Source organism: Pleurodeles waltl, chromosome 6 (genome assembly GCF_031143425.1).
Source record: "Pleurodeles waltl isolate 20211129_DDA chromosome 6, aPleWal1.hap1.20221129, whole genome shotgun sequence".
Lineage (NCBI taxonomy): Eukaryota > Metazoa > Chordata > Amphibia > Caudata > Salamandridae > Pleurodeles > Pleurodeles waltl.
Window position 1 is genome coordinate 85746599 of NC_090445.1, and position 11225 is coordinate 85757823.

Below are 11225 nucleotides of genomic sequence, written 5' to 3' on the forward strand. Positions count from 1 at the left end.
ATACAACCACAGAACCCATTTGTTAAAAATGTGTATTTGTATTAATGTTCAAACAGACCAAAACTCCATAATAAAACATTAAATATAAGGTGCACAATGCTCTGTGGATACTGAGCAGATACTGGAACACAGTATGTAATGTCATCTTATTTTGTGTGCATCTTGTGAACCAGTGAAGTAAGGAGAACACTTGGTAAATAAGTAGCCTCTCAAAATATAACTTCGTATGCAGCCTCATAAATATAGGTTCAATCAATGTAGAATTAACATCGGGTCTCATAATGGCACAAAATGCCATCCGTACCTGTAATACCTTCGTAGACTGGGAAACAGCTGATTGGTTCATGCATCGAAAGAAATCTGGCATGTAGGGTAACAACTGAAGCTATTCGTCTCTGTTCTTTGTTTTATTTCTAATAAAAGATCTGGAATTAAAAAATGTATGCACATATACTTATCTGTGTGAAAACAGTGTGCTGCAAATGGGTGTGTCACTTGTTCACATGGGCAAAGTTTGACTCCAGGCTCATGTTCAGGGGTGGGTTCCACTCGCCGGAGGAATGTCGGGCTTTTTTCACTTTTAAAAGCAAGAGAAGCCAGCTTTGAGCTACCGTGCCAGGTAGATCGCCTGGCTGACCATGGACCTCACTGGATGACCCCTGCTGAAAGGGGAAAGTCCACGCTGCAGCAAGCGCCCACTTCTCTTAGAGGCCAACTCAGCAGGAAGATGCTGTGGGGTAGCCTGCTATCCGGCCCATGTGCGGCTGGCGATTTCTGCCAGGGTATTTGGTGTTTATCTTCTGCTGCGGCTGGGAGCGGTAGCTCTCAGAGAAGGTGGTCCGTGCCTGTTGAGAGCGGTGATATATTTTTTCTAAGCACTTGCATGGTTGACTTTAGCGGAATGGAAGATTGCATGCTTAAATGCATCCTGCTCTCCGGTGTGTCGCTAAGAGGCAGCAAGTGCAGCACCTAGAAGGCGCCAGACGTAGCGCCCCCGGCCTGCACTCCAGAGGCCGGGGTAATTGATAATGGACCCTGCTGAGCAAGTGCGAGGACAGCGGCCCTGGGTGGCTGTGGGGGCGCAGCAGGGTGCCGTGGCGCGCAGTTTGGGTTCCCTGCAGCCGGCACGAGCCTCTGAGGAGGAGCGAGAGACGAGCACTGGAAAGGCAGCGGAGCCGAGGGCTGCGGTTCCTGGTTGGTGTAAAGCGGGGATTAGGGTTAAAGAGTGTGAGGTTGGGCCCTCGGGCCCTGGCTGCCAGGTGAGACACGAAGGTGTGTCCTGCTAAAGGGCACCCCGATAAAACCCAGAAACAGAGCTCGCGGAGGCGTGTCACATACGTGATGATATCATATCCGGCCTCCACCTATCTCAGTTGTCAGGATGGCCGAGCGGTCTAAGGCGCCAGACTCAAGAGCTGTCTCTTCCCCTCAGCTGGGTGTTCTGGTCTCCGATTGGAGGCGGGGGTTCAAATCCCACTTCTGACACAACATTGTTTTTGCTCACTTAAACTCTCCATATTTACACACAGGTCATGGGAGTGCGGCGCAGCAGCGGAGTTAGAGGACGGGGAGCAGCGACCCCCTACAAGTGTGAACATGAAGAGAGCTCTCGTCCCCGCCCGTGTGCAGACATAAAGAGCTCTCGTCCCCGCCCGTGTGCAGACATAAATAACGAAATTGTAAAGTGAAGTCCCGAAAGGGCGCTGTTAATTTTTATAAAACCACTGTTGGAGGTGCGAACCCGAAGATAAAAAACAGTACAGCACAAAAAAATGTATCAGCGCCCAAATGGGGCTCGAACCCACGACCCTGAGATTAAGAGTCTCATGCTCTACCAACTGAGCTAGCCGGGCCACATAACACAAACCTTGCGGTCCTTTTTGTGACCCCTCTGCAGAAACACACGTGTGCCGATTCCACTGTGTATTTTAAAGCTCCCGCTTCCAGTGCTGCAGCTCCCTCTGTCTCTACCTCTCGCTCTGCCTCAGTCTCATCACACCCCCCTGCCTGCCTCTGGATGGACCAAGCTGACACTCCACACTCACTGCTAGGAAGCCGCCTCTCCGCTCCCCGTTCGCCCTCTCCCTTCACTTCAATGGAAATATTCCAAAGCAGACGCTCTCCGCCTCCAGCCCCTTGCACCCCTGGCAGCTCTGCACCTCTGCAGGAGGCTCAAGGACGCGTGTCTGTCCAGCAGCTAGAGAATGGGGCTTTTCTGCATCTCATTTATACTTCCTTTTTTCGCTGGATTCAAGGACATGACAAACACACACTCCCACAGAGAGACTGTGAAGGACAGACTGAGCCCGCAGCGCCTCACAGCCGGCCTACAGTGAGCTACAGCAGCTGAACACAGTCAACGTACAACTCAATAGCACAGCTACAGGGCGCTTGTGAGGCCCTGGCAGGGACTGTCTCAGAAGGCCACACTGGCGCAGTGCAAACAGCTGCACCAAAGCTGCGCAGAAGCATCACAGGAACAGACTGGCACAGTGCAGACAGCTACACCACTGTAATCAAGAAGCACCTCAGGTACAGGCTGGTGCAGAACAGACTGGTGCAATGCAAAGCCCTGTACCCTGGAGGTGTGGAAGGATCACAGGTGCAGACTGGCACAGGACAGGCTCGTGCAATGCAGAGAGCTACAGCACTGATGTGAAGTGTCAAGATACAGACTGACACAGGGCAGACTGGTGCAATGCAGAGAGCTACAGCACTGATGTGAAGTATCACAGGAATGGCTGGAGCATAGTAGACTGCTGCCATGCAGAGCTACAGCACTGATGTGAAGCATCACATGTACAGACTGGCACAAGGCAGACTGGCACAATGCAAAGACCTACAGCACTGATATGAAGCATCACAGCTACAGACTGGCACATGACAGATTGGCACAATGTAGGCAGCTGCAATATGGTGTTTAATAAGCCTCACAGGTGCAGACTGGCATAGGGCATAGCTACAGCACTGATGTGAAGTATGAACGTCGGGACTGGCACAAGGTAGACTGGCACTGTGCAAAGATTTGAAGCATGGAGCTGTAGAAGGATCACAGGTGCAGACTGGCATAGGGCTGACTGACACAAAGTAGAGACCTAAAGGACAGATGGGACCTATCACAAGCACAGACTGGCATAGGGCACGCTGGCATAATGCAGAAAGTTACAGCACAATTCATATATGATGATTTTATATGTATTATTGAGATAGCCATCCATGTTTTTTCTTAATAGTCAATAGCAGATTATTAGCACTGTTTCCTTTCATTAACAGGATCGGATAACAAGGGCGCATGAGTACTAGGAGAGACGATACCGGCATGGAACGTGCACCAGGGTTCGGTTGGTGGCTTCAATTTGTTTTCTTCGTTGGAGTTGGAAGATTTCAATTCTTAGAGTGCAGGTTATTTTGTTTGGTTATTGCAAAGAAAGATGAAGGACTAAGGAGGCAGAGATATTTATATGGAGAGCAGGCCTGGGATTGGGCATGTTATGGACTACTGGGAATGTTGGGATATGTAGTTTTTAACATTGATTGGCTGCTGTGACAATCCGCGCCTCTGTGTCCTTAATAGAATTGAAAATTCGTGACGCAATAGCTAGAATTTATGGGGATTAAAGTACAGGTTTCTGGATGTGTTTAGAGGAGGCAGGGCTAAACCCGGCTTTGAGGCACCTTTCGTGAGTGGAAAGCGCTGTGGAATATGATGGGAGAGATTGTGAGGCAAACTGCAGGAGTTGTGTTTTCAAAGCCTGAGTAGTATTGGTGAAAAGCAGGAAGTCTGTAAAAAAAATTGGAATAAACCTTAAACAAAAAAATACTAATTGCTTAACTGGGGGCTCGAACCCGTGACCCTGATATTAAAAGGCTCGTGCACTACCAAGTGAGATAACCCTGCTCCTTTAGCTAGGCTTGGGCAATATATCTCTTTTCTGTGATGCACCAGGGAGTGTTGTCAGTAGAAGTCATTTCTTTTTAAGACCTCTGACTTCAGTCATGATCCTCTCCCTTTCTCTACCTCTTGCTCTGCTCCAGTCTCATGGACCACTTTCCCTAGACCTGCCTCTAGCTACAAACATGCATCTCTCTCTCTCAGCCTGTCTCAGGGTATATACATGTATCTGTCTCTTTGGACCTGTCTCTGGGTACATACATTTGTCTGTCCAAACTTTCCTCTGTGCACATATATGCATCTGACTCTCTGGATAGGACTCTGGTTACATATATGCACCTGTCTCCGCTTACAGTCGCCTGCCTGTCTATGTCTCTTTACTTCAATGGAAATACTCTAAAGCAGCCCACCCCCTGCACACGTCCCTACCTACCTTGCCGTTCTCGAATGCCACTTTATTAGTGGAATTTTTTCTATTCTAAGCAGGCCTCCCCCCACACTTTACTACTGGCTTGTGGCCCTCCCTGAGCATATTAGCCTGCTTTGAAGTTTGTCAGCTTTACTTCCCACTTTATTTGAAGTTCCTATTGGCAGTTTCCTCTGCCCCTTTCAAATTCCCACTTTTCTGACCTGACACTCTACAGCAGTGCTTCCCAACCTTTTGACTTGTGTGAACCCCCACTTTATCACTACTGGAACCTGGGGACCCCCAATGAACCATTATTGGAATCTGGGGACCCCCCACTGAGTCATTACTGAAAGCTGGGGACCTAATCTGTTACTATTATTTGATTTTCTAAGTAATCACGGCCCCCAGAGGAGGCTTTGCGGACTCCTAGGGGTCCCCGGACCACAGGTTGGGAACCACTGCTCTACAGCATGGATGGTTATGAAGGAGAATCTGGGGAAGTTACCTTTTATTATGACTCCGTGGGGTCATTTGAGCGAGACCTTGTCTATGCCCTCGATGCTGGTGTTCGGCACACAGTCAATGTGGCCTTAGATAAAGCTACCCAGACGATTAAGCATCTCTTATTGGGTTTCACTGATCAGCAGGGCTGGGTCCCACATTGCAGCAGCCAGGAAGAGCTGCCGTTTTCGCAAGACCCTTCCGGCTCAAGTTCTGTTGCAAACCCTCACCAAGCTGATTTGAACAAATTGTAGAATCCTTGACTAGGGCGAACTGTTTCTCATCCTCATAGTCTCTTCATCTAAGAGCTGAGAGTAAGGAGGATTCAGATTCCTCGTCTTCCTCTAACAATCCGGATAAGGACACTGATTCTCCTCCCTGTAAATGAAAAGCCAAATCACGGCACACTCAAGTGGCTTCTCAGCCTCTGAAAGTACTCACTTTCGAACCCGAAGATACTGTCCACCCTAGATCTTACTCCTGGGCTCCGCCTTCGGAGGTAGCCGAATACGTTCAAGCACACATTCGGCATTGTTTCGACAAAGATGTCAGGTCTCGGCTGAGATCTGAATGTCCTAGACATGATTTTCCCTCAAAGGTTACTGAGACTACGGAGATAGATCCCACCCTGGTAACCTATCTTAAGAATTTCTCCAAAGACCTTAAAAAGGGCATTGATCGTGCCTGGTGAGGCTGTCAGGACAAACTCCTGGATGTCTCAGGCCCTCCTACTAAGATCTTGGAGCTGGGTTTTTAGGCTAAGGCATCAGGTATCCCTGTTAACCCTGAAGTTCTGGTTGGTTGGGCCCAGAGAGCCTTGTGCTTTCTGGAAAACCCAAAGTGAGCTATCTCTAGTGAGTGGCGGCGCTCCATTTTTAATCAAGATGGATCCCAAACTGACAGATTTGGCCTCGTCTGAATCAGGTCCTTTGGCTGAGGGACTGCTTTTTGGCTCTCCTTTTCTCAAGGAACTTTCAGGGTGCCACAGCGCACAGTTTGGGAATCACTGCTGTCCACGCTCCAGCACCATTTCCAGGGAAGTGTTAATAAACTGAAAACATTTTTTTACAAATGGAGAACAGGGCGGTAGTATTTATAGTGACTGTGTTTCACAAACTTGAGAAAGTTGGCTCAACAGAATAATTAAAGTGACTGCTTCACAGCAGGTGGGAGGCACTGTAATCCAGAACTGGACCTTAACACCAAGGACCCTGGGTAGAACAAAGAGGCGTTATGAAGTTGATTCCACAAAAATCATTCATTAAAAACTTTTTGTTTTTGTGTTCTAAAAAAAAAGTGCCAAGGAAAACAATTCTATAATTTATTACTTTACACCAGGCTCACTCTGAAACATTCTTAACCTAAACTTTATACAACCACAGAACCCATTTGTTAAAAATGTGTATTTGTATTAATGTTCAAACAGACCAAAACTCCATAATAAAACATTAAATATAAGGTGCACAATGCTCTGTGGATACTGAGCAGATACTGGAACACAGTATGTAATGTCATCTTATTTTGTGTGCATCTTGTGAACCAGTGAAGTAAGGAGAACACTTGGTAAATAAGTAGCCTCTCAAAATATAACTTCGTATGCAGCCTCATAAATATAGGTTCAATCAATGTAGAATTAACATCGGGTCTCATAATGGCACAAAATGCCATCCGTACCTGTAATACCTTCGTAGACTGGGAAACAGCTGATTGGTTCATGCATCGAAAGAAATCTGGCATGTAGGGTAACAACTGAAGCTATTCGTCTCTGTTCTTTGTTTTATTTCTAATAAAAGATCTGGAATTAAAAAATGTATGCACATATACTTATCTGTGTGAAAACAGTGTGCTGCAAATGGGTGTGTCACTTGTTCACATGGGCAAAGTTTGACTCCAGGCTCATGTTCAGGGGTGGGTTCCACTCGCCGGAGGAATGTCGGGCTTTTTTCACTTTTAAAAGCAAGAGAAGCCAGCTTTGAGCTACCGTGCCAGGTAGATCGCCTGGCTGACCATGGACGTCACTGGATGACCCCTGCTGAAAGGGGAAAGTCCACGCTGCAGCAAGCGCCCACTTCTCTTAGAGGCCAACTCAGCAGGAAGATGCTGTGGGGTAGCCTGCTATCCGGCCCATGTGCGGCTGGCGATTTCTGCCAGGGTATTTGGTGTTTATCTTCTGCTGCGGCTGGGAGCGGTAGCTCTCAGAGAAGGTGGTCCGTGCCTGTTGAGAGCGGTGATATATTTTTTCTAAGCACTTGCATGGTTGACTTTAGCGGAATGGAAGATTGCATGCTTAAATGCATCCTGCTCTCCGGTGTGTCGCTAAGAGGCAGCAAGTGCAGCACCTAGAAGGCGCCAGACGTAGCGCCCCCGGCCTGCACTCCAGAGGCCGGGGTAATTGATAATGGACCCTGCTGAGCAAGTGCGAGGACAGCGGCCCTGGGTGGCTGTGGGGGCGCAGCAGGGTGCCGTGGCGCGCAGTTTGGGTTCCCTGCAGCCGGCACGAGCCTCTGAGGAGGAGCGAGAGACGAGCACTGGAAAGGCAGCGGAGCCGAGGGCTGCGGTTCCTGGTTGGTGTAAAGCGGGGATTAGGGTTAAAGAGTGTGAGGTTGGGCCCTCGGGCCCTGGCTGCCAGGTGAGACACGAAGGTGTGTCCTGCTAAAGGGCACCCCGATAAAACCCAGAAACAGAGCTCGCGGAGGCGTGTCACATGCGTGATGATATCATATCCGGCCCCCTCTTTCTCAGTTGTCAGGATGGCCGAGCGGTCTAAGGCGCCAGACTCAAGAGCTGTCTCTTCCCCTCAGCTGGGTGTTCTGGTCTCCGATTGGATGCGTGGGTTCAAATCCCACTTCTGACACACCATTGTTTTTGCTCACTTAAACTCTCCATATTTACACACAGGTCATGGGAGTGCGGCGCAGCAGCGGAGTTAGAGGACGGGGAGCAGCGACCCCCTACAAGTGTGAACATGAAGAGAGCTCTCGTCCCCGCCCGTGTGCAGACATAAAGAGCTCTCGTCCCCGCCCGTGTGCAGACATAAATAACGAAATTGTAAAGTGAAGTCCCGAAAGGGCGCTGTTAATTTTTATAAAACCACTGTTGGAGGTGCGAACCCGAAGATAAAAAACAGTACAGCACAAAAAAATGTATCAGCGCCCAAATGGGGCTCGAACCCACGACCCTGAGATTAAGAGTCTCATGCTCTACCAACTGAGCTAGCCGGGCCACATAACACAAACCTTGCGGTCCTTTTTGTGACCCCTCTGCAGAAACACACGTGTGCCGATTCCACTGTGTATTTTAAAGCTCCCGCTTCCAGTGCTGCAGCTCCCTCTGTCTCTACCTCTCGCTCTGCCTCAGTCTCATCACACCCCCCTGCCTGCCTCTGGATGGACCAAGCTGACACTCCACACTCACTGCTAGGAAGCCGCCTCTCCGCTCCCCGTTCGCCCTCTCCCTTCACTTCAATGGAAATATTCCAAAGCAGACGCTCTCCGCCTCCAGCCCCTTGCACCCCTGGCAGCTCTGCACCTCTGCAGGAGGCTCAAGGACGCGTGTCTGTCCAGCAGCTAGAGAATGGGGCTTTTCTGCATCTCATTTATACTTCCTTTTTTCGCTGGATTCAAGGACATGACAAACACACACTCCCACAGAGAGACTGTGAAGGACAGACTGAGCCCGCAGCGCCTCACAGCCGGCCTACAGTGAGCTACAGCAGCTGAACACAGTCAACGTACAACTCAATAGCACAGCTACAGGGCGCTTGTGAGGCCCTGGCAGGGACTGTCTCAGAAGGCCACACTGGCGCAGTGCAAACAGCTGCACCAAAGCTGCGCAGAAGCATCACAGGAACAGACTGGCACAGTGCAGACAGCTACACCACTGTAATCAAGAAGCACCTCAGGTACAGGCTGGTGCAGAACAGACTGGTGCAATGCAAAGCCCTGTACCCTGGAGGTGTGGAAGGATCACAGGTGCAGACTGGCACAGGACAGGCTCGTGCAATGCAGAGAGCTACAGCACTGATGTGAAGTGTCAAGATACAGACTGACACAGGGCAGACTGGTGCAATGCAGAGAGCTACAGCACTGATGTGAAGTATCACAGGAATGGCTGGAGCATAGTAGACTGCTGCCATGCAGAGCTACAGCACTGATGTGAAGCATCACATGTACAGACTGGCACAAGGCAGACTGGCACAATGCAAAGACCTACAGCACTGATATGAAGCATCACAGCTACAGACTGGCACATGACAGATTGGCACAATGTAGGCAGCTGCAATATGGTGTTTAATAAGCCTCACAGGTGCAGACTGGCATAGGGCATAGCTACAGCACTGATGTGAAGTATGAACGTCGGGACTGGCACAAGGTAGACTGGCACTGTGCAAAGATTTGAAGCATGGAGCTGTAGAAGGATCACAGGTGCAGACTGGCATAGGGCTGACTGACACAAAGTAGAGACCTAAAGGACAGATGGGACCTATCACAAGCACAGACTGGCATAGGGCACGCTGGCATAATGCAGAAAGTTACAGCACAATTCATATATGATGATTTTATATGTATTATTGAGATAGCCATCCATGTTTTTTCTTAATAGTCAATAGCAGATTATTAGCACTGTTTCCTTTCATTAACAGGATCGGATAACAAGGGCGCATGAGTACTAGGAGAGACGATACCGGCATGGAACGTGCACCAGGGTTCGGTTGGTGGCTTCAATTTGTTTTCTTCGTTGGAGTTGGAAGATTTCAATTCTTAGAGTGCAGGTTATTTTGTTTGGTTATTGCAAAGAAAGATGAAGGACTAAGGAGGCAGAGATATTTATATGGAGAGCAGGCCTGGGATTGGGCATGTTATGGACTACTGGGAATGTTGGGATATGTAGTTTTTAACATTGATTGGCTGCTGTGACAATCCGCGCCTCTGTGTCCTTAATAGAATTGAAAATTCGTGACGCAATAGCTAGAATTTATGGGGATTAAAGTACAGGTTTCTGGATGTGTTTAGAGGAGGCAGGGCTAAACCCGGCTTTGAGGCACCTTTCGTGAGTGGAAAGCGCTGTGGAATATGATGGGAGAGATTGTGAGGCAAACTGCAGGAGTTGTGTTTTCAAAGCCTGAGTAGTATTGGTGAAAAGCAGGAAGTCTGTAAAAAAAATTGGAATAAACCTTAAACAAAAAAATACTAATTGCTTAACTGGGGGCTCGAACCCGTGACCCTGATATTAAAAGGCTCGTGCACTACCAAGTGAGATAACCCTGCTCCTTTAGCTAGGCTTGGGCAATATATCTCTTTTCTGTGATGCACCAGGGAGTGTTGTCAGTAGAAGTCATTTCTTTTTAAGACCTCTGACTTCAGTCATGATCCTCTCCCTTTCTCTACCTCTTGCTCTGCTCCAGTCTCATGGACCACTTTCCCTAGACCTGCCTCTAGCTACAAACATGCATCTCTCTCTCTCAGCCTGTCTCAGGGTATATACATGTATCTGTCTCTTTGGACCTGTCTCTGGGTACATACATTTGTCTGTCCAAACTTTCCTCTGTGCACATATATGCATCTGACTCTCTGGATAGGACTCTGGTTACATATATGCACCTGTCTCCGCTTACAGTCGCCTGCCTGTCTATGTCTCTTTACTTCAATGGAAATACTCTAAAGCAGCCCACCCCCTGCACACGTCCCTACCTACCTTGCCGTTCTCGAATGCCACTTTATTAGTGGAATTTTTTCTATTCTAAGCAGGCCTCCCCCCACACTTTACTACTGGCTTGTGGCCCTCCCTGAGCATATTAGCCTGCTTTGAAGTTTGTCAGCTTTACTTCCCACTTTATTTGAAGTTCCTATTGGCAGTTTCCTCTGCCCCTTTCAAATTCCCACTTTTCTGACCTGACACTCTACAGCAGTGCTTCCCAACCTTTTGACTTGTGTGAACCCCCACTTTATCACTACTGGAACCTGGGGACCCCCAATGAACCATTATTGGAATCTGGGGACCCCCCACTGAGTCATTACTGAAAGCTGGGGACCTAATCTGTTACTATTATTTGATTTTCTAAGTAATCACGGCCCCCAGAGGAGGCTTTGCGGACTCCTAGGGGTCCCCGGACCACAGGTTGGGAACCACTGCTCTACAGCATGGATGGTTATGAAGGAGAATCTGGGGAAGTTACCTTTTATTATGACTCCGTGGGGTCATTTGAGCGAGACCTTGTCTATGCCCTCGATGCTGGTGTTCGGCACACAGTCAATGTGGCCTTAGATAAAGCTACCCAGACGATTAAGCATCTCTTATTGGGTTTCACTGATCAGCAGGGCTGGGTCCCACATTGCAGCAGCCAGGAAGAGCTGCCGTTTTCGCAAGACCCTTCCGGCTCAAGTTCTGTTGCAAACCCTCACCAAGCTGATTTGAACAAATTGT